At 41.3% G+C, this 21,404-nt stretch overlaps 1 protein-coding gene across 4 annotated transcripts in view; it reads right to left on the minus strand.

Annotated features, from left to right (window-relative positions):
• The window catches only part of SLC26A2 (solute carrier family 26 member 2), a 92,232-nt gene that overhangs the window by 62,028 nt on the left and 8,800 nt on the right, over nucleotides 1-21,404 (minus strand). Inside the window, exon 1 of one of the 4 annotated variants that reach the window (XM_077265742.1) lies at nucleotides 13,685-13,746. The exons of 2 other annotated variants lie outside the window; for them this stretch is intronic. The gene's annotated coding sequence lies outside the window, so the exon portion shown is untranslated. Of the gene's footprint in view, nucleotides 1-13,684; nucleotides 13,747-21,404 lie in introns of those variants that run through there. One more of the 4 variants, XM_077265745.1, reaches the window with a different exon arrangement.

The following is a 21,404-nucleotide window of genomic DNA, read 5'->3' on the forward strand; positions in this document are numbered from 1 at the left end:
AGTATATTTCAGCTTCGTCTTGCCCCTGAGATAGGGACATCAAGGCCTTTTCCGCCTGAAGTTCTAACTGAGGTTCCTCATAAAGCAACCCCAAGGCCAGAAAAAACGCATCCACATTGAGCAACGCAGGATCCCCTGGAGCCAATGCAAAAGCCCAATCCTGAGGGTCGCCCCGGAGCAAGGAAATCACAATCCTGACCTGCTGAGCAGGATCTCCAGCAGAGCGAGATTTCAGGGACAAAAACAACTTGCAATTATTTTTGAAATTTTGAAAGCAAGATCTATTCCCCGAGAAAAATTCAGGCAAAGGAATTCTAGGTTCAGATATAGGAACATGAACAACAAAATCTTGTAAATTTTGAACTTTCGTGGTGAGATTATTCAAACCTGCAGCTAAACTCTGAATATCCATTTTAAACAGGTGAACACAGAGCCATTCCAGGATTAGAAGGGGAGAGAGAGAGAAAGGCTGCAATATAGGCAGACTTGCAAGGATTCAATTACAAGCACACTCAGAACTGAAGGGAAAAAAAAAAAAAAAAAAAAAAAAAGATCTTCAGCAGACTTCTCTTTTCTCTCCTTTCTCAGTCAATTAATTTAACCCTTTTTGAGGCCGGTCAAACTGTTATGGTTCTCAATGGCAAGAGAACATAGCCCAGCAAACATAAGAACTAGCTCTTGGAAGGATGGAAACTAAACTGACCATGAACTAAACCTGCCGCACAACTAACAGTAGCCGGGTAGCGTAGCCTGCGTTTTATCCCTAGACGCCCAGCGCCGGCCGGAGGACTAACTAATCCTGGCAGAGGAAAATATAGTCCTGGCTCACCTCTAGAGAAATTTCCCCGAAAGGCAGACAGAGGCCCCCACAAATATTGGCGGTGATTTTAGATGAAATGACAAACGTAGTATGAAAATAGGTTTAGCAAAATTGAGGTCCGCTTACTAGATAGCAGGAAGACAGAAAGGGCACTTTCATGGTCAGCTGAAAACCCTATCAAAACACCATCCTGAAATTACTTTAAGACTCTAGTATTAACTCATAACATCAGAGTGGCAATTTCAGATCACAAGAGCTTTCCAGACACAGAAACGAAACTACAGCTGTGAACTGGAACAAAATGCAAAAACAAACAAGGACAAAAGTCCAACTTAGCTGGGAGTTGTCTAGCAGCAGGAACATGCACAGAAAGGCTTCTGATTACAATGTTGACCGGCATGGAAGTGACAGAGGAGCAAGGCTAAATAGCGACTCCCACATCCTGATGGAAACAGGTGAACAGAGAGGATGATGCACACCAGTTCAATTCCACCAGTGGCCACCGGGGGAGCCCAAAATCCAATTTCACAACAGCCCACGTAGTATAAAGCACAGTCACATAGTATATAGCACAGCAGCGTAGTATATAACACAACCACAAATTATATTGTACAGTCACATAGTATATAGCACTGCCCACGTAGTATATTGCACAGCCCAAGTAGTATATAACACAGCCCACATAGTGCATAGCACAGACCATGCAGTATGTAACACAGCCAATGTAGTACATAGCACAGCCCACGTAGTATATAAAACAGCCCACATAGTATATAGCACAGCCACACAGAATATAACACAGCCACGTAGTATATAACACAGCCACGTACTATATAGCACAGAAACGTAGTATATAACACAGCCACGAATTATATTGTACAGCCATATAGCATATAGCACTGCCCATGTAGTATATAATACAGCCCACGTAGTATACAGCACAGCCCACGCAGTATATAACACAACCCACCTAGTACATAGCACAGCCCACGCAGTATGTAACACAGCCAACGTAGTACATAGCACAGCCCACGTAGTACATAACACATCCCACGTAGTATATAGCACAGCCACATAGAATATAACACAGCCACGTAGTATATAACACAGCCACGTAGTATAAAACGCAGCCACGCAGTATATAGCACAGCCACGCAGTATATAGCACAGCCACGTAGTATATTGCACAGCAACATAGTATATAGCCCAGCCCACGTAGTGTCTAATAGCCCACGTAGTATATAACACAGCCCACGTAGTATATAGCACAGCCCACGCAGTATATAGCACAGCCCACGTAGAATATAGCACAGCCCATGTAGTATATAACACAACCCACGTAGTATATAGCACAGCCCATGTAGTATATAACACAGCCCACGTAGTAAATAGCAAAGCCCATGTAGTATATAGCACAGCCCACGTAGTATATAGCACAGCCCACACAGTATATAACACAGCCCACGTAGTATATAGCACAGCCCACGTAGTATATAGCACAGCCCACGCAGCATATAACACAGCCCATGAAATATATAGCACAGCCCACGCAGTATATAGCACAGCCCATAGTATATAGCACAGCCCACATAGTATATAACACAGCCCACATAGTATATAGCACAGCCCACATAGTATATAGCACAGCCCACGCAGTATATAACACAGCCCACGTAGCATATAACACAGCCACGTAGTATATTGCACAGCCAACATAGAATATAACACAAGTCCATAAAAAGAAAACACACACGTCCGCACTGATGATATAAGAAAGCCCCATGGTAGAGCCTTTTAGCTCGCAGCCCAGCAAATTTATAGAGGTTGGCAACGGCTGTACAACTCCTCCACACCTGTACTGTGGGGTGCGACTTCCAAGAAATATGCACAAAATCCAATGAAAAAGCAGTAGAAAAAATGGAAGCGCACTTACCCTGGTGGGATACAAATCACTTTATTTGGACATTCTGAAAAGCAGACAGCAGGGAGGAATGTGGTCAGCTACGGACATAGTATATAGCACAGCCACGTAGTATATTGCACAGCAACGTAGTATATAGCCCAGCCCACGTAGTATATAATGGCCCACGTAGTATATAACACAGCCCACGTAGAATACAGCACAGCCCACGCAGTATATAGCACAACCCACATAGTATATAGCACAGCCCATGTAGTATATAACACAGCCCACGTAGTATATAGCACAGCCCATGTAGTATATAACACAGCCCACGTAGTATATAGCACAGCCCATGCAGTATATAACACAGCCCACATAGTATATAGCACAGCTCACGTAGTATATAGCACAGCCCACGCAGCATATAACACAGATCATGAAGTATATAGCACAGCCCACGCAGTATATAGCACAGCACACATAGTATATAGCACAGCCCACATAGTATATAACACAGCCCACGTAGTATATAGCACAGCCCACGTAGTATATAGCACAGCCCACACAGTATATAACACAGCCCACGTAGCATATAACACAGCCACATAGCATATTGCACAGCCAACGTAGAATATAACACAGCCCACGTAGTATATAGCACAGCCACGTAGTATGTAACACAGCCATGTAGTATATAGCACAGCCACGTTGCACATAACACAGCCCACGTAGTATATAACACATCCCATGTAGCATATAGCACAGCCACGTAGCATATAACACAGTCATGTAGTATATAACACAGCCACATAGTATATTGCACAGCCCACGTAGCATATAACACAGTACACATAGTATATAGCACAGCCATGTAGTATATAGCACAGCCACGTAGTATATAACAGCCCACATAGCATATAACACAGCCCACATAGCATATAACACAGCCCACATAACATATAGCACAGCCACGTAGTATAAAGCACAGCAACGTAGTATATAACACAGCCACGTAGTATATTGCACAGCCCACGTAGCATATAACACAGCACACATAGTATATAGCACAGCCACATAGTATATAGCACAGCCACGTAGTATATAACAGCCCACATAGCATATAACACAGCCCACATAGTATATAGCACAGCCACGTAGTATAAAGCACAGCAACATAGTATATAACACAGCCACGTAGTATATTGCACAGCCCACAAAGCATATAACAAAGCCCACATAGTATATAGCACAGCCATGTAGTATATAGCACAGCCAAGTAATATATAGCACAGCCACATATACAGTATATAGAACAGCCCACGTAGCATTTAACACAGCACATGTAGTATATAGCACAGCCACGCAGCATTTAAACACAGCCCACGTAGTATATAGCACAGCCATGTAGTATATAAGACAGCCACATAGTATATTGCACAGCCCACGTAGCATATAACACAGCCCACATAGTATATAGCACAGCCATGTAGTATATAGCACAGCCATGTAGTATATAACACAGCCACATAGTATATAACATAGCCATGTAGTGCATTGCACAGCCCAAATAGCATACAACACAGCACACATAGTATATAGCACAGCCACGAAGTATATAGCACAGCCACAAAGTATATAACACAGCCACGTAGTATATTGCACAGCCCACGTAGCATATAACACAGCTCATGTAGTATATAGCACAGCCATGTAGTATATAGCACAGCCATGTAGTATATAGCACAGCCACGTAGTATATAGCACAGCCACATAGTATATAACAGACCACGTAGCATATAACACAGCCCACGTAGTATATAACACAGCCACGTAGTATATAGCACAGCCACGTAGTATAACACAGCCACGTAGTATATTGCACAGCCCATGTAGTATATAATACAGCCCATGTAGAATATAGCACAGCCACGTAGTATAACACAGCCACGTCATATATAACAGCCCATGTAGCATATAACACAGCCCATGTAGTATATAGCACAGCCCCATAGTATATAGCACAGCCACGTAGTATATAACAAAGCCACGTAGTATATTGCACAGCCCACGTAACATATAACACAGCTCACGTAGTATATAGCACAGCCATGTAGTATATAGCACAGGCACGTAGTATATAGCACAGCCACATAGTATATAACAGCCCACGTAGCATATAACACAGCCCACGTAGTATATAACACAGCCACACAGTATATAGCACAGCCACGTAGTATAACACAGCCACGTAGTATATTGCACAGCCCATGTAGTATATAACACAGCCCATGTAGTATATAGCACAGCCCACGTAGTATATAGCACAGCCCATGCAGTATATAACACAGCCCACGTAGTACATAGCACAGCCCACGCAGTATGTAACACAGCCCATGTAGTATATAGCACAGCCACATAGTATATAACACAGCCATGTAGTATATAACACAGCCACGTAGTATATAGCACAGCCCACGTAGTATATAGCACAGCCCACGTAGTATATAGCACAGCCCATGAAGTATATAACACAGCCCACGTAGTATATAACACAGGCACGTAGTATATAGCAGTGTGGGCACCATATCCCTGTTAAAAAAAAGAATTAACATAAAAAAATTATATACTCATCTTCCGGCGGCCCCCAGATGTAGCTCAGGCCTTTAGCGATGCTCCTGCCAGGTCCGTTCCCAGTGATGCTTTGCGGCAATAACCCATGATGATGTAGCAGTCTCGCGAGACCGCTACGTCATCTGGGGTCATTACCGCAAAGCATTACTGGGACCGGAGCATCGCAAGGAGCGGGAAAAGCTGCCAGGGATGCCGGAAGGTGAGAATATCACAATTTTTTTTATTATTATTATTTTTAACATTATGTCTTTTTACTATTGATGCTGCATAGGCAGCATCAATAGTAAAAAAGTGAAGCGGGGTTTAAATCCCACCCCAATATTGCTGATTGGTCGCGGCCGGCCTAGAATATAAGACATAATTTAAGTTGTTTCACACTTTTTTGTTAAGTATATAATTCCACATGTGTTAATTCATAGTTTTGATGACTTCAGTGTGAATGTACAATTTTCATAGTCATGAAAATACAGAAAAATCTTTAAATGAGAAAGTGTGTCCAAACTTTTGGTCTGTACTGTATATGTACTGCACAGTACCACTTCTCCTGTCCTGTATACATACACTGCACAGTACCACTTCTCCTGTCCTGTATATATACACTGCACAGTACCACTCCTCCTGTCCTGTTTATATACATTGCACAGTAACACTCCTCCTGTCTTGTTTATATACACTGCACAGTACCACTCCTCCTGTTTTGTATATATACACTGCACAGTACCACTCCTCCTGTCATGTATATATAAACTGCACAGTACCTCTCCTCCTGTATATATACACTGCACAGTACTGCTCCTCCTGTTCTATATATGTACACTGAACAATACCTCTCCGCCTGTCCTGTATATTTACACTGCACAGTACCACTCCTCCTGTCCTGTATATATACACTGCACAGTACCACTCCTCCTATCCTGCATAGATACACTGTACAGCACCACTTCTCCTGTCCTGTATATTACACTGCACAGCACCACTCCTCCTGTCCTGTATATATACACTGCACAGTACCACTCCTCCTGTCCTGTATATATACACTGCACAGTACCACTCCTCCTGTCCTGTATATATACACTGCACAGTACCTCTCCTCTTGTCCTGTATATATACACTGCACAGTACCACTTCTCCTGTCCTGTATATGTACACTGCACAGTACAACTCCTCCTGTCCTGTATATATACACTGCACAGTACCACTCCTCCTGTCCTGTATATATACACTGCACAGTACCTCTCCTCCTGTATATATACACTGCACAGTACCACTCCTGTCCTGTATATATACACTGCACAGTACCACTCCTCCTTTCCTGTATATTTACACTGCACAGTACCACTCCTCCTGTATATACACTGCGCAGTACCACTCCTCCTGTATATATACACTTCACAGTACCACTCCTCCTGTCCTGCATATATACACTGCACAGTACCACTCCTCATGTCCTGTATATATACACTACACAGTACCACTCCTCCTGTCCTGTATATATACACTGCACAGTACCACTCCTCCTGTCCTGTATATATACACTGCACAGTACCTCTCCTCCTGTGCTGTATATATACACTGCACAGTACCTCTCCTCCTGTATATATACACTGCACAGTACCACTTCTCCTGTCCTGTATATATACACTGCACAGTACCACTCCTCCTGTCCTGTATATATACACTGCACAGTACCACTCCTCCTGTCCTGTATATATACACTGCACAGTACCTCTCCTCCTGTATATATACACTGCACAGTACCACTCCTCCTGTATATATACACTGCACAGTACCACTCCTCCTGTCCTGCATATATACACTGCACAGTACCACGCCTCCTGTCCTGTATATATACACTGCACAGTACCTCTCCTCCTGTGCTGTATTTATATACACTGCACAGTACCTCTCCTCCTGTATATATACACTGCACAGTACCACTTCTCCTGTCCTGTATATTTACACTGAACAGTACCACTTCTCCTGTCCTGTATACATACACTGCACAGTACCACTCCTCCTGTCCTGTATATATACACTGCACAGTACCACTCCCCCTGTCCTGTATATATACACTGCACAGTACCACTCCCCCTGTCCTGTATATATACACTGCACAGTACCACTCCCCGTCCTGTATATATACACTGCACAGTACCACTCCTCCTGTCCTGTATATATACACTGCACAGTACCACTTCTCCTGTCCTGTATATTTACACTGAACAGTACCACTTCTCCTGTCCTGTATACATACACTGCACAGTACCACTCCTCCTGTCCTGTATATATACACTGCACAGTACCACTCCCCCTGTCCTGTATATATACACTGCACAGTACCACTCCCCCTGTCCTGTATATATACACTGCACAGTACCACTCCCCGTCCTGTATATATACACTGCACAGTACCACTCCTCCTGTCCTGTATATATACACTGCACAGTACCACTTCTCCTGTCCTGTATATTTACACTGAACAGTACCACTTCTCCTGTACTGTATACATACACTGCACAGTACCACTCCTCCTGTCCTGTATATATACACTGCACAGTACCACTCCCCCTGTCCTGTATATATACACTGCACAGTACCACTCCTTCTGTCCTGTTGTGGGAGAGGTGACATTGAACTTTGGAAGGGCCAATATAGGTTTATTAGTTTCAGTATTCCTATGGGAAAATAAAAAAAAATATTGGAAAACCCATTAAATGATTTATTTCAAGTAATCCCCTCTCCTGAGAACTTTCCAATCTCTGATGATCCAACCGCTGGGACCCCTATGATCCCAAGAACTGGAGCTCTGAAGCGCACCATGTAAATGCAGCTGTGGTCGATCATGCGCACTGTGGCGGCATTCACATGTGGTTCTTCAAATAACTCCTTTAAGAGAAGCGTTGAGGGGCATGACAAAGTAAAGCAAAATTCACTGATAGGGGATGAAGGGAGTGTTATAGCTTGTGGGCTGGTGGGGTTTGTGTGGCAGGGCTGCTTTTTTGTCCCAGTCCAGCCCTGGACACTGGGCAGCTTGTAAAGATGATACAGACATTGCAGATTCAGTAGACTTATTAAAAGTTTGGGTTCTGGCAATACTTTACATTGAAAAATCAAAAATGTGTACATTGGAGAACTTCATGTGCAGTGATTGTAGCTGACTCTTAACAATTGGAGGAGGTCTAATGTTTGTCATGAATGACTGCACCTGACAACAACCCCAAAACATAAAATAAATCAAATATACAATTTTATGAAAATCTGACCTCACAATGTATCCTCCTTGGTCTTTCTCACCACTAAAATACAACAACATATACTGCAGTTGTTTCCCATGTTTGCCTGCAAAAGTTATTATAATTTGGATTCTTTAATCGAAAGTTAATTCCCAACTAGAGATAATTGAACACGTTCGGAATGGGTAGCCAAATCTGAATTTGCCATATTCGTGCCATATTGCTACCCTATTTGTGCCAAATTTTTGTTTGATGATCGGCTCTGAACATATTAATTTATTTCTACTCCCATTGACTCCAATGACGTTCGGCGAATATTGCAAAAACAATATTTGCGTTGATCATAGTCGGAATTTTGAAAAATTTGCTCAACTCTACTATTAACTTGCCTCTTAAACGTACTCTGTCAGCACAGAATGACTAATGAAACCATGGACATCTTCCGATCTGCTTATTTTTCCTCCATCTCCACCCCCCTTCTTTGATTGACAGCTCTGGAGTCATAGAACCTAAGAAGGGTGGAGATAGATGGAAAACAAGCAGGTGGCCACGCCATGATGTCACGGGAGACCTAGATAGGAAAGAGCTAATAACCTGGGCCCCTGCGATTTCCCTCAGACTAGGGAAACCCTGACTGACCCTCTCCCAGAGTTTACACTGATGGTGTGCATGTCTGGGCCTCCACCCTCGCCCTATCTCCTATTTCAACCCTAGGCTGAAACCACCACCCAGTGAAGAGACCACACTCCAATACCCACAGTTAGCACAGACAAGGATAACAGAAAAATAAGCACCACGCCGCAGTCACTCAGGAATACACTATATGTGCAAAGGGCAAAACAAATACAAATATGGGAAGGAGAAAATAAGACAAAGGGAAATACACCACCAGTAACGATTCTCCAACTACTTAGCTCACCACTCCAGACCGAGATAACCACGCACAAGACAGAAGCTATAATCGGCGACGCCCAATGTTCAGGAGAACTATTTAAAGGCAGTGGGCATGGCCCAGCTTCCAATCCGAGCACCAGGTAAATTAACCCCGGACAAGCTAGATAAAATCTAGCCGACGCCAATGAGCGCATAGTGGACAAAAGCGGAATTACTGCTGTCTGTCGAACGACCTGGTCTGAACAGCGTCCGACATGACACATGATGCATCAGGTGCCTGTGGTTGGTTTGAACAGTTATTCTGTGCTGACAGAGACCCTTTATAGGGAATCTGTCAGTAACATTTGCTAAAGACTAGGCTCATATCAGTCCTTGGCTATCTGCAGGCCCCACCTTCCAATACATGATTAGGAGCGTAGACAGAGGTTTCCCTCAAGACGTCACTTTTGCTCTCCAATGTCAACCAAGCAGCAGAGGGCGGCACTGGTGGAGGAAGCTAAAAAGAGATGAGGACTGCAAGTGCACTGAAACACCTACAAGTGCGCCTAAAGCCTAATTTGACTACTATGAATAAAATATTAATTTCTGCACAATGGGGTAGCAGACAGTGGCACAATAGGTATCCACAGATGTGTTTTATACTGCTCTATATTGTACGTCTACCTTAGGGAAAATATTACTGATAGATTCCTTTCAAGTGCAAAGTTTGTTGTATACTTTGGAATAACTTTTGAAACTGGTTTAATAAGATGTTAATCTGTACAGCCCTCAGCATATCCACAGGGAGCAACAACCTGTTTTTTGTATGATGTATGCAAACATAACGTATAAATATATCTCCACGTAGGGGAGCCATTCTGAAATATCCCAGGATATTATTCAAGAAACGTGTCCTAACAAAAATGGGAACCTAGACCAAACCCCTAAATTTATTCAGACCCCAGGCCAACTAAACTATTTTTAGGCATCAAAGTCTCCAGACCAGACCCCTATACTAATACCACACCCCAGGACAGACTCCTGTTTCATTATCAGAACCACTACATATATTCAGAATCCTAGACCCGTATATTAATTTCATACTCCAAGCCAGCAGCTCAACTTCATTCAGGTCACAAATCAGACCAAACTCCACTCCTTAACAATGATATTGTAACTCCAAAAAGAAGAAGCTTTGATGATATGCATACTCAAGTGCCTTCAGTGTGGCATGCAAAACATTTCTCTTATGAACATTAAGAACTTCATTGATAGCATGCCAAGGCGTGATGTCATACTTAATGCAGAATAAATTGAGATGTTTTGAATATTTAGTTTCCATTTGTCCATTATTTACATACCATTAATATGCATATTAATATTCCCTCTTTTCCCGTCCTCCACCAGTGGGATCAAAACATATGACATACTATTGGAAACGTCTAACCTTCAGACGACATAAACCACGCTTACTAATTCATGATGGATCAGATGTATCCCCACTCTGAATCCAGAGCATCAATGTCTATCTGGTCAAAGTGCTACATGTGGATTATGGTGGACATTCTGCTTTTGGAGTTATATAACTACTAGACGAAGGCCCGATGCTATTGCATTGGGAGGGCGGTAATGTCACGATGGGGGCAGGCTTTGCAGTATTGAGGATTGCTCTTCAAGAGTCTCATTTGCCCGTTGTTGTCTTTGACGTTGTGCTTTTGCTGCTTTCTTTTCATTTTCATTGGAGTACTTTTTAGGAGGAGCCATGTTGGCGTTGATATTTGCTTTTTAAAGGGGTTTTCCCACGAACGAAAGTTCATTTTGAAAATTGTCTGTGTCTGACTGTGTACAGAACATACCACAGCTCTTGGGCAGGGGAGGAAGCAAAAGACAATACTGACATTACAGCAGGAGATTGCAGAGGATACATTTTGTGAAGTAAAATATTGTTTAAAAACAGTTAGTGAAATATCTTACCTGACAAAATGAATCCCCTGTGATCCCCTGCTGTAATGTCAGTAATGTCTTTTGCTTCCTCCCCTGCCCAGGAAGGAGATGTGGTATGCTCCGTACACGGTCAGACAGAATTTTTAAAATTAACTTTCGTTCATGGGAAAACCCCTTTTTCCTCCGCCTATAGACATGTCACGCATCTGTCGCCGGGATCAGCTGAATGATTCACTGCACCTGGGCGTAATTCCCACAGGCGCAGTAGATCAGACCGCCAACATCTTTGTGCAGACAGATAGCGGCGGTCACATTAAAACTGCGCATGCACTCCTCCTGTACAAAGATGGCGGCGGTTAATGAATCATTCGGCTGACCCCAGCGGCGGTATGTTCATGACGGTGTTCTGCTGGTGGTACTGCGCAAGAGGCTGCATACATCATATACAGTGTGTGTGTGTGTTTTGTGTACGGCATATACAGTGTGTGTGTGTGGTGCGTACGGCGTATACTACAGTGTGTGTGTGTGTGGTGAGTACGGCGTATAGTGTGTGTGGTGCGTACGGCATATACAGTGTGTGAATGGTGCCGCGCACGAGGCTTGTACCACCAGCATTTTCCATATTGAGACACCCATCACTTGGGTGTCCAAAAATGGCGGTCGGTGAACTTCCGCCGCTTGGAATTCTGGGATCCGGACACGTCTGGACGGAACAGGATGTGAAGACATTACAAGGTAAGTATATATTAAGATGAAATAAATGATGCTGGAACCTCTCCAACTGGAGTCCTGATAAAGAGTGACGTTTCAGATTAAGAAGATGTGGACTAGTGTTCCAGGTAAAATATATTCTACTTGCTTAGTGCCTCCAACATTCTCTTATTAAAATATTTCCTTTTAAACACTAAAGAGAACTTATTACTCGATTCATGCTGCAAAAACCATAGGCCGCATGAATCAGAGCTTGGTTGCACGATTACAACCAGGTATCCCGGAGCATTTCAGAAACAATTTGACGATCTGGTAAAATAGGCAGAGATAAGACTTTCCATCCAGCTCTGCGCCCAGTCATCGTCTCCTTGCACGGCAGGCACTATGTGATTGACAGACCTATTTCATCTGTGTTTGGGCAGAATGAATTGAGTGACAGGTTCCCTTAATAGTAATGATGTAACTGAATGTGCTGTACATTCTATCCTTTGCTCACCAGTATTGTCTTACTGGTAATAATTAACAGACATAAGTGAATAAATGCCATATTTTCAAGGTATCTAAGCATCAGAAGTTGTGTCTATTGTTCTTCCGTTCAGGTAGTATGAGTGTAACAGCGGCCTCAATATGATGCAATCGCACTACCGGCTGCTGGATTTCTTTTTTTTTTTAAGTGAACCTATTCCCATATTTAACAATACAAACTACATATGTGATGAAAGAGATCTCTTGGGCCTGAAGAGACCAATGTACTTACTTTGAAAACCATGTTAGAATGACCATATAATCCTAATCTCTAGATGAGCATTTTATAAGTCCAGTTATAGAATGAATTAGCTCATGAGTTCAAGTGTATTCAGCCTGTGGTCATCCCTCTTGGCTGACAGCTGCAGCTTGTACTGAGCAGTGTGAGATATTGGCAGCGTGAAGGAGGAGGGACAGTGAGGAGCTGTCAATCAGATTGGGTGGATGAAGATTTTCAAGACCCAAATTGTAATATCTAGCCCATTTTAACCCCTACATAATAGAATGTCCTATCCCGTCGAATGTATGGAGCCGGCTAAGGAGCAGATGTCAGCTGTGTTATACAGCCAGCACTGGACTGCTGTTTTACCCACTTAAATGCCACCTATCAATCTATGAAGTGGCATTTAAGCAAAAGAGCCTGCTTGGACATCCGTTTGGTCACACATTGGTCTTGCTTTGGGAGGCTGTCATTTTCCCTATGTACCGTAAAATGGTAGCATTGCAGTATGTAAAGCATACAATCAATACAATATTACAGTATATAGAAGATACAATTAAACAGTTCCCATGAATGTTTTTACTCATGGACTGGTGGTCCGCTTTAGCAAAAAACAAAAAAAAAATGCACTACTCTGCTCCATTTTTTGGATCAGAGTCACCTAAAAAAAGGAAAAAAAATGAATTCCAAACAGAAACCATCCATATGACATGCATTTGTCAAGGATCGATTGCATTTATTAAAAAAGCCCTCGAACTAAGTTTTTAATTCAATAAATCTGTGTATATGCATGTAATGTAGTGTGAGTGTATTAATACACTCACCTACCGCTGCTCTCTCTGGTGTCCAGCGTCGTTCTTCTCCTCTTCTCAGTGAGGTCACCAGTCTTCAGACTCTCCTGGTCACACTGCGCCTCTGCTTGACCTGGAAGTGACAATATAAGTCTACGGAACTTCAGAACGAGGCTCCATAGACTTACATTGTAAAAGAGACATCCGGCTCACGCATAGAGCCTAGAGTCAGCCGGAGAGTCGCAATTGTGGTGACATACGGTAGGTGAGTATATTAACACACTCACACTACATTATATGCATATATACACACATTTAATAAAGTATAAACTTAGTGGGAGTGCTTGTTTAATATGGGAAACTGTATTTTGCCTATGATTATATTTCACATTGTTGATGTATTAAACGGTTATCCTACAGATTTCATATAGGTATAAAGATTGAAAATGCAAATAGCATATAAATGAAAAATTGTCTCATCCAGAAAAAATACATTTTCATATGCTTATTTGAACTTGACCTTATAGTAAATGCTATAATTTCATTTTGGGTATTATTCACCTCCATCAGCAGATTCTCTAGGAGGTTCAAAAATAGCTTCAAATGGAGATATCTTTTATCAAATCGTGCCTTCATCAATTTCCATTAAATTATGTTATTACTTATATTATTGATTTTTAGCCTATTTTGAATTCTTCCACATTATTTTCTGTATTTATATACAGTATGTAGAAACTTTCCAAACTTTGATAATTAAAAAACAGACAGGATTTTCTCTATACTTTACTGTCAGACGTCTGACGCAACAATCATGGTATGCGTGTGTAAGAGGGTGGGCAGTGCTCAAGAAGACACCGTGGCAAGAGAGAGTTATATTATACAGACATATAATATAGTTACATGTTTTATATATATAAATGTGCATTTTATCCTTAAGGCCGGTGTGTGTTTCAGTTTCCGGGACGTTTTATCACCGGGAAATGGGGAGGGATGTCTTTAAAGGAACGAGTTTAAGGTTATAGAGATATATTTCAGGGCAAGAGATAGTCAAAAGTTTGGGAATAGCCTATAAACCATGAGAGGTTAGAGAAGAAAAGAAGAGTATTCACTTCATGAGCGAGTGGCTAGTCTCAAAGTGTTTGCAAGGTTCAAGGTCAGGTTCAAGTACAACCTTCGATGGGCTCTAACAGTTCTAAGTCTCCAAGCAGCATGAGGACACTTCTGAAGATCTGCGTAAAAACCAGGGCGGTGTGGGGCCAAGGGCATGGAATGGGCATAGGAATCCATGTCTCATCCTCTCCTAAGTGGAAGAAGCTGGTCAGGGAAGAGCGAGAGGGAAAGATGGTGGGCCTCAAAGAGGATGTATTGCCAGATGGGAAATCCCTAGTACCAACAGAAGCTGCTAAGGAGGGGGCAGTTCGGGCAGAATGGAGGCCAGGAACTTGTAGTGTAGTAGGCAATGGAAGAAACAATTGGAAGAAATTCTGTCCCATTCTGTATGCCACAGCTGGATGTATCAGTACCATACAGTAAAATCGAATCCGTTGAACTGGACCCAAGTTCTCCTGGTCTGTATGTTACCAATCCCGGGCCCCAGGACACATATGTAGAAGAGGTTTCTAGCTCACAAGTAAGTGCAGAATGTATGCAACAGTGTAGCACACCTATGACAACTATCCGTTTAGAAGAGTGGTTTCAGGGTGAAGAGAATTCACTAACGCATAGAAAATTTGGGCTGGAAGCCCTTGTCAGCTCACCAAGTCCAGCCACAGGTGCATGGGACTCTGTCCAGACTCGACGTGAAGCAGCAGCAAATGAAGGTAAATGTCCCAACTCCTTAAACAAATTATTTTATTGTAGAAACATTAAAACATATTGTGCGGCTTGATCCTTATAAAGTGGAGGTGCACATCATCTTTAATATTTTCAGGCATTGAGCTAATTAAAAGTTCTAGGCGAGGAGGTGATCCTGAAAGACGTCTATTAACTCGAGAAGCATTTTGGATATATTACCTGGGAACTAAATATCCCGGTGTTCTAAATAAGAAAAATGAGATAATGTTCCATTACTGATGTTATTTGTTGTATTATTTATCCTAATTTTATGTATGTTTATGTTTTAGTATTTTGAATAATGGATCAGTGTTGCAGAAAAAGAGAAAAAATATAATGTTTAAGGACCTTAAGATATTAAATCATGTGATATGAACTGAAAATGTGATTGGTTCACATGGACTACAAAACTCACGTGATCATAATTAATTTAGCTGTGAAAAAGATCTTTTTAGATCGAAACGCGTTGTTGAATTGTCGGTGCTCATGTGCACCTCCACTTTGTAAGGATCAAGCCGTATACTATGTTTTAATGTTTCTACAATAAAATAATTTGTGTAATGAGCTGGGACATTTACCTTCATTTGCTGAAGAGAATTCACTACCGGCCTATAGCACTGTCCCTGTGCCCCCCTTCACATACATAAGGCAATTGTTTAAGGGGCGAAAAATGCGCCTCACGGAAAAACACCATTCATCAATACAAGAAATGCCTATGGATCCATAATAGGGTCCCTACATCATTAAGTGTACAACCGTACCAGTCTGGATGAGAATCATAAATACTTTAAAAGGCTTGCACCAACATCAAAAGGGTAGTACAAATTGGACAACTCCTTCTCTCAGATAGGACTTACTGGTGATCAGTTGTTATCGTCAATGAAATTTGAGGGTAGCTACACATTTCTCTTATAGTAACTAAAATGTAATAATTTTATTACAGGCTATTTATTCAAATAAATAGATGACCATTTAAGACATGATATATAAGTAAAATACCAAAACCATTTCGGTGCGAAACGCGCGTCGGGTGTGGTGGGTCTCCGGGTCCTTCCTCCTGGTAATTATGCTTATATCTTACATTCATGCAGTACCTATAGCATTTTGTTAGGCTGTTTAGCTGACTGTTTTACCTCTGCATGGGGGAATTGTTAGTTTCATGGGTATAGACACATGTTATACTTTATGTAAACACATCACTTTGATGGATCTTATGTTACACGTGTACTTATTTTGCATCCCATGTATATCTACATTTATGTAATATCTAGTTGTATTCTTTCTTTATAATAGCGTTCTACTGTCCTATTTGCTTATATTGAGGTTGTTTCCTGTTTGGGACCCACTGCTGCTGCTGCACTGGTGGTTACTGCCCTAAGTATTTTTATTGTTGTTTTTATATTATTCTGTATGTACTAATAAAGACAATATATTCTTTTATTTCTTGGCTCTTGTGTGAGGGTGTTTCTTTTTTGGTATTTTGTTATGGTTGTACCTTCATGGCCTTGTTAGTGTTATCATTTTGGTGTTTCTTATGATATATAAGTATAAAAAGATATAGGCCAATACTTTTTAAAATCAAACATGGTTGATTAATAGCTGTATACTAAAACTCTCAATCTATCAGCATAATATAACACATAATGGAAAGTGGAAGGTAGATGGCTGTCAGACCTCTCCTGGTGTTTTTACCAAAGGAGGCAGTTTGTTGCTGAAATGTGTTGTTTGTCCTCATTAATACTAAAAGCACCACTCCAGTGGGATTTTTTTTAGTGTTGGAGTGGCGCTTTAAATGTAAGTCCCATGCCTCCAGTCATATACTCACCCTCTGGCATCTTCACCATTTTTCAGTGCCGCTCCAGTCCCGCAACACCATCTTGCGAGCGCAGTGTCTGACTGTCCGGAAGTTCTTAATGCAAATATATAAAAGCCAAAAGGAGGTTCTTATAGACTTGTATTGAAAAGTGTCCTCCATTCAGCTCCATGAAACACTGGAGCTGCCGACAGGTCACCGATGGGAGCGATGCTGGAAAACGATGAAGGCCGCAGCAGTTGAGTATGAGACGGGGATCAGGAAAATGACATTTAAAGCATCACTCCAGCGCTGCAATTAAAAAAAAAAGCTAGAGTGGTGCTTATTTTAAATGAAAGGGGGCGTTCTCAGTGTGAGACAAGTAATGGACACTCTCTGCTCTCATAATCTCACTGCAGAGCTGTGTGACTATAACGACACATCTGCAGGTTGTTCGCATTACTTCAGCTTCCATCTCAGAGGCAGCCAGTGTTGAGATAAAGCAGAGCTGTGAGAGCTACAGCTGCTAATGTAAACAGAAGACAAAAGTTCAGTTCTACTGTACTGTGTTAGTTACTTGTCTCACACTGGTAACTCCCCCCTTTTATTAAAAATAAGCTCTGGAGGCAGATTCTAATGCAAATCTATGTGTGGCCCATACATCTTATCAGCTCATTTACATAGTTAAAAAAATGTGAATTTCTCTGGAATAAGTCATCGGATCGCAGATATCAAGGTATCATTTTTTTCAGCTTCCTATGACCTGTGTGCCCATATAGACGGTTTAGCAGGGTTGATTCTACTGACAGATTCCCTTTATTGGATATTTTGTCCATTCCTGGTATATAGTGCCTTAATCAACTATCAAAATATAAATATATATAGGCATACTGTCAAAAGGACCTCTTCATTTGGCACCTAAGAAATGGTTCCTGTGAGATCACAAAAATTAACTTTTTACTACACTTCTCTATAAATTTAAACACCGTCCCACGGTGATATGCTTGCTGGCTGCAGTGATCAAGCAGCACTTTGGATAACATATCATCCATGTTGCATCAAATTGGAAAGGTAAGTAAACTCTAAAGTGGTTTTTTTTTATTATCTATTTTGAATTAACCTTTAGGAGTTGGACAACTGATTTCTAGAGAATTTGACAGATTGTAGAATTAATAATGGATGAGTATTGCATCAGTGATACATGTCACCATCCCCATCCAATTCATACAGCCACGTTCAACTACCAAGCAAACAATGGTCTAGAGTTCAGTGAACTGTCACACACAAAAAAATAGATTATGCTGCATCACAATTACAATGTCAAAGAGAATAATGTACCCAGATGTACATGTGACAAAAATGCAACCACATATACACAGACAGGCGAAAAACTAAATTACCAGGACTTCCCTAATATGTGTGAACATAAGAGGAAGTTTTTACGAAAAACCTCAGACTGATCTTCTGACTTTTATCTCTGAGAACATCAGTCACTGGCCAACACTTCAGTTGCATGAGCATTACACAAGTTATCCACTTAATGGAAAAAATGTAAAAGTGTATAATAAACAGCATCTTTCTAAAATTCTGAAATATTAATGCTACTTTTAATTCTTTTGTAAATAGTCTTATCATTTTTTACTATTGATCTAAATTCTCACAAACTTTCTAAACTTGGATGGTTGCTATTAAAAACAGATAGCACCTTACTCTGCTCTCAGACATGTGAGGTGGATTCTCTAAGCCGTAGGTTATGTTGAGCAACACAGACCAAAGGCGATGGAACAGCGAGCAGGACTTACCGGATGGCAAGTGGATCAGCGTGGACCAGAACAACAGGTTATTCAGGACGACAGGCAGAAAAGCTGACAGGAACAACTGAAGACACAGAGCCGTGAGTGTGGAATATACATAAGAAATCCAAATTAAATGTCAGAGTTGTGTGCTACCAGCAGATTGATGGTCAATGTCAGAGATGTAGGCAATCAGTAAATTAGTGGTTAACTGCAGGCAATAGTAATGTACAGATAAAATGGATACTGGCTTGCAGAAAGGATTAAACACTGTTGCAGCAGCATAATAGTGTGAACGGCACCAGTATTAGCAGAGAAGAATTAGTTTTGCTTTCAGCAGATGATGATTGGTTAACTGAAGATCTGAGCCATAAGGTAATGCATATAGAAGATAAATAAGCAGAAGTTCACTGAAGAGTTGATTGGCGAGCTGAGAGAAATGGATGGCGAAACAAACCTCCTGAAGTACATGTGGTACATGCCTTAGGTGATGATGTTGATGACATCTGTACTACAGAAAAAAGAGGTGGCCAAAGAAGATGGGAGTTGGTCATGGGTGTGGAGCCAGTACATGTGAGTAACAATGTGACCTCACATCATGGCATGCATGAGGCAATACTTCAAAGAGTGAATATTGTACCGCATGGAAACATCATACAGTGGTACAAGTGTCTACAAATTCATGATATGGACCCCTAGTCACTCTGTGTACCACTGTACAGGTCTGTACACACCACACACAAGACCTAACTGTGTAACAGTTCTCATTGGTCAATGAAAACTAATAGAAATCAAAATGTAGCTCCAAATACGAATAAAGCATGGATTAGTTCTGCTTGTTAGATAAGGAGGTTTCGAAATCTTAATATTGCTTTTTGGCTTTGTAAGTGGTTTTACATAAGAATTTCCCACTCTTTGTGCCAGATGATAATTCCTTCATTGACAAGTCTGAAATGTGAATGTCTTTAGCTGCCTCCTAGACACAACCTGAAATCGTTATCGGTGCAAGGTTCAGGGTGTCAACAACACATGGGAACCCTGGTATATTATCACAATTCAAGGTCTGTTTTACCATTGTGAAATATAAACCATTATCCTTCACTACACTCAACCTCCTTTTTCCTTATCCCAGACAATGTAAGAACTTCTACACCAGGAAAGATCACAAGATATACTATTATTGATCAACAAACCACCAAAGATAACCATGGATAAAATGTATTAACACCAAAATCATCAGTAGTATTTAATGTTACTTCTTAAACGAAATCTGTCAGTGGGATCAACCCTCCTATGCCGTCTATATGGGCATCTAGGTCATAGGAAGCTGAATAATATGTGATCTTGATATCTGCAATCCAATGTCTTATTCCAGAGAAATCCACTGTTTTCTTATATATAAATAAGCTGTTAAGATCTATGGGCCGGATATAGATCTCCAGAGAATCTGCCTCCAGGACTTATATTAAATGAAAGAGGGTGTTACTAGTGTAAGACATAGCACCCTGAGGAAGCAAACGCGAAACGCGCGTTGGGGCTGTGTGGCATACATACTGGTACATTGTAGCATGAGTAATAACTTATAGGCCATGGGGAGGGATACTTGCTATGGGCATTCCTTTTACAGATACTGTTACCAATATGATATTTATTAATGACCGCCGCAATATCTTACTCTTGTCCTTCATGCTATTAAATTGCACTATGCACTTTACTATTTAATAATTCGATGTGACTAGGCTACACACTCCATTCTCTACCCGATCTCTTGTCTAAACTTGTCTCTTGTACTGTCTTTGTATGGAATTTTTGCTACATGTACCAATATGATTGTTATTGATGATGGTTTTGTAATAAACTTATACCCTTTTAATTATTATCTTGACTTTGATGCTCTATATCTTCTCTTCTGTAAAGCCTGCTAAATTTTGGAGTGTCCTTTTTCAATGCTTTGTCTGGGGCCTATCCACTGGGCGTTGGGTCCCTATGGCATTTTTGTATTAATGGTTCCTCGTGTGGTCTGCATTTACCTTTGTGTAAGACATGTAATGACGGACAGTCCGCTGTCACAATCTCACACAGCTCTGCAGTGATATTAAGGTATCATTTTATTATGTCTTGTCTTGGATACAGGATTGTCCAGTTGACCTTCTGTACTAAACCTACTCTACATGCAGCTTATGAATAAAGGTGGCCATACACAATATGGGCCATTGCATAGCCAATTTCAGCAGAACCAGACAACCAACTGATGTGTATAGTTTCCCTCAACGGCAGATGTTAGGGGAAAGAAGGGTATGGGTCTTGGACTTCACCATGCCTAATTCTTTCGTTC

The sequence above is a fragment of the Ranitomeya variabilis genome, chromosome 5, assembly GCF_051348905.1.
Source record: "Ranitomeya variabilis isolate aRanVar5 chromosome 5, aRanVar5.hap1, whole genome shotgun sequence".
Taxonomy (NCBI): Eukaryota; Metazoa; Chordata; class Amphibia; order Anura; family Dendrobatidae; genus Ranitomeya; species Ranitomeya variabilis.